This window comes from Panthera leo, chromosome A3 (genome assembly GCF_018350215.1).
Source record: "Panthera leo isolate Ple1 chromosome A3, P.leo_Ple1_pat1.1, whole genome shotgun sequence".
Lineage (NCBI taxonomy): Eukaryota > Metazoa > Chordata > Mammalia > Carnivora > Felidae > Panthera > Panthera leo.
In genome coordinates this window covers 52,338,771-52,343,055 of record NC_056681.1, presented here as the reverse complement: position 1 = coordinate 52,343,055, position 4,285 = coordinate 52,338,771, and positions in this window count along the sequence as shown.

The window sequence follows — 4,285 nt, the reverse complement described above, 5'->3', positions numbered from 1 at the left end:
CTTACTTTTCATGTAATTTGCCTAGAGAAAGATTCTGTGTTTTGTCTTTATCATGTTTTTGATTACATGAGAAAATTGGGCCCCCTCTATTAAAGAGCTAAGTTTTTTACAACAATGTAACTTTTTATATATGTTAAATTTCATGGAAAGCATTGTCAAATAAAAAGTGATTCTAAACTTCTTTTAGGATATATTTGTATGAAATTCCTAAAATCTTTTTTTAATGTTTATTTATTTTTCAGAAAGAGAAAGAGACAGAGCGCAAGCAGGGGAGGGACAGAGAGAGAGGGAAACAGAATCTGAAGTAGGTCCAGGCTCTGAGCTATCAGCACAAAGCCTGACATGAGGCCAGAACTCTTGAACCATGAGATCATGACTTGAGCCAAAGTCGGACACTTAACTGGCTGAGTCACCCAGGCACCCCTGAAATTCCTAAAATCTTATATGTTCTGTTATAATGGTATCCCCTTGTCAATTGCATTATAATAAACTCTCATCAGATCTTTAACCATGGCCATTGTAAAGAGATGTGACATATATGTCACATATATATGACATATATGACATATCATATGACATATATATCTTTTGTCATTTGAAATGTTATTGTTTTACTCTGATGCTTTGCCAAAAACATGTTCCTGCAAAAGTCTTCATTTCAAGGAGATTCATGGAAAAGACTTTGACAAGTACAGACAACTAAGATCAATTTACCTTCGTGTGGAAGGGACATGATGAAACTTTCAAGTGCTCCCCCTGAGTCTACCTGCATAGTCCTATGATATGTAATGGAATGGTATCTGGGGACTTGTCCCTGTTTACCCTCCTCACAAACAGTAAAATGGACCCATTATATTTATTATATGATGTTAACATGTAACAATTTGCCTCTGCTGCAAAACACCAGGCAGGCTTTGCTGGAGCATTTATAAGAGAGAGGATGGGCAATAAAACCACAGAAAATTCAAGGCCCAAGCACTACAGTGAGGTTTTGGGTGTCATCTGTACAAGTAAGACTTGTTGTCCTCAAAGCTGTAATTGATAAGGTACAAGCCTACCCAACCCCTAAAAATGTGAAAGAGCTACAAGCCCTTGTGGGGATTTTGGGTTCTGGGAGGACTTTTATTCCCCACTTGCAAAGTGCCTCTGTTTCTTATGCTGCCTGGTAAAGAAAGGATATGTATGAAAATGGGGATCAGAGCAGCAAGGGGCATTTGAGAAGGCAAAAAGTAGTAAAGCAGATTAAAGTTCTGGGCATGTCCCAAGCAGGACTACCATTAAAGTTATATATTTCTGTGACTATAGAAGGCATAGGGAATGGAGTATGCAATATAGCACAGAAAAATGAAGATGAGAATGCCCCTAGGATTTTGGTCCCATTTCTGGAAGTGGACAAAAGCCTGATATACCTCTACAGAGCAACTGCTCCTAGCAGTGTACACAGCACTCCTCCAGGTAGAACCTCTCACATAGTAGCCAGTTGAGCAGCAGTGGGTTGAGCTCAGAGTGGTCTGGCTAGTGATTACTCATGAGCCCTAAACTTTAACCCTTTGCGCTGATTAGCTAGGTTGTTTTAAGGACTGAATGATTATGGATAAGCTTGTATGGAGTCAGGATATGTGGAAAAACACTTGGATCCATCTGAAAGAGACTGAAGCAGTCCTCACTGGTTTTCATTTTGCAGCTCATAAGGCACTGATATGATAGGGAAAGGTAGGATAAAATAGGCAGAAAGGGAAAGGTTAGGACCTGAGATCCTTGGGTGAGGAAAAATACTATTTTAAGACATTTCTTGTGGGAAAGTCTGACCTCAAGCAAACTCACTCAGGCATAAAGTTCCTCTTGAAAATATGACAGACACCACCTACTTCCCCTCAGGTTTCCCTCAGGAATTTGACAAACAAAAGACCTGACTATAAATGAGTAGAACGTAAAATATATGATCCACAAGGAAAGTATGACCATAGACCACCCTTCATACAATAGAAATGAGCCAATCAAAAAGAAATGACTAGGCATTTGGAGAAGAGTTAAGATGGTGGAGAAGTAGGGGGACCCTGGTCTTTCCTCATCCCTCAAACACAGCTGTATTGAAGTCAGATTACTTGGACCCAGGAAATCGGTCTTCTGAGTGGCACAAGGATCTCCACAGTTAGAGGGAGACAGCCTGGCAGGTGCGAGGTGCATGGATGTGAATTGGGGGAGAGAAAAATGGCTGTGCCACTTTTGTGCCACAAGAACCCTTGTGCCACAAGAACCCTTTCTTGTGGAGAGGCAAAAGAGAGAGAAAGAGAGAGGGGTTGAGATAGTGCAGCATTGAGTTAGCACAAGAGGAAAACTTCTCTGAACCACAGACTGGGGAGCAAGAAGTGCTGAGGGTCCCAATTCTTTTTTGCAAACAGCTTTTGGAGTTCAAACTCAGGTTTGGAGTGTGCGAGTTTCTCTGGAGCAGAGCTGTGTGCACGCTTCTTGGGAGAAGGGGGCTAGAGAGCATAGCATGGTGTAGCAATCTCTGGGATGCACCGGGAGAGAAAAGTCTCCTTCCTGGAGTACTTTTGGAAGAGGGTTTATTGCCTCCCCAAGGCAAAAGACCCTACAGGGGCCAGCCAAAGTCCTTTCAACAGCAGGATAGAGAAGGTCTACTCTGGAGGAAGAGAGTGGATCCATGCCATGCTGGGTCCTTTAAGACTTTGGGTTTTAAATCCCCAGCCACGCACTGAAGAAAAAAATGCAAGAGAATTTTGGCATAGGGTAAACTAACCTCCCTTTCTATTCTGTGAGGGCTACCTGAACATCAGGGGTTAAAATCCCTGATCCAAGAATGAGAGATTGGGGTGGCAACATTTTTCCTCCCAACATGGTGGAACTTCAGAGAGCAGCATAGCATCCCCCAGTGGAGGTGGGACCGCTTATACCAAACCCTGCCCCACTGTGCCTGGAAACTGCTTATTGACTGGGGCAAGAGTGACTCTGAGCCAAAGCAGTTAGCCTCCCCTCAAGAAGACCAACACACAGCCACCACCACCCAGGCACGAACAGACAGCTCTCTCTCTCTCTCTCTCTCTCTCACCCTCTCTCTCGCTCTCTCTTTTTTTCTTCCTCCTTTTTATCTTTTGGAATCAGGATCATAGTTCCTTATTTGGGTTTTTTTTTTTCATTTTTTTTTTTCATTTCCTTCTCTCTCTCTTTCTCTCTCTCTCTCTCTCTCTCTCTCTCTCTCTCTCTCTTCTTTTGGGATCAGTCTTTTTTATTCTTTTTCTTTCCCCTTCTTTTTTCTTTTCTTCTGCTTTTTGCTCCATTTTTTCCTTTCTTTTTCTTTGAAATCAGCCTTATAGTTTTTTAATTATCTGATTGGTTTTTCTTTTGTTCCCTTTCCTTTTCTCTTTTTTGGTATCGGGCTTCCCCCACCCCCACCCCTTTTATCGCAGGGTTACTTCAACAAACAAATCAAAGTACACCTAGTTAAAGGTCTAAGCACTCCACCACCACAAGCAAGGAGGAGCTCTGCAGAGGTCTGACCAGTGGGAAAGAGCAGCCAAAACCAACAGCAGAGTGTACACAACATACACCAGAAACACTTCCTGTAGTGCCAGGCCCTGAACAGTGTATGACCCCTTTTTAATACTCTCAGGTTCAGGAAATACAGCAAGATTTTATAACACACAAAAGACAGAAACTTAGCCAAAATGACAAGATTGGGGAATTCTCCCCAGAAGAAAGGTCAAGAAGAAATCACAGCCAAGGACTTGATCAAAACAGATATAAGCAATAAATCTGAACAAGAATTTAGAACAGCAGTCATGAGACTACTAGATGGGCTTGAAAAAAGCATAGAAGATACCAGAGAATCCCTTGCTGCAGAGATCAAAGACCTAAGAACTAGTCAGAAAGAATTTAAAAATGCTATAGGTGAGATGCAAAATAAGCTAGATACAGTGACAGTGAGGATTGAAGAAGAGGAGAGAATAGGTATAATAGAAAATAAAATTATAGAAAATAATGAAGCTGAAAAAAAGAAGGAAATTACTAGATCACAAGGGGAGACCTAGAAAACTAAGTGATTCCATGAAATGAATTAATATCCCTACCATAGGAGTCCCAGATGAAGAAGAGTGAAAAAGGGGGGGGGGGGGGGGGAGGCATAAGGTTTATTTGAACAAGTTATAGTTGAGAACTTCCCTAATCTGGGAAAGGAAACAGGCATCCAAGTCCAAGAGGCACAGAGAATTCCTTTCAAAATCAACAAAAATAGGTCAACACCATGATATATTATACTGAAACTTGC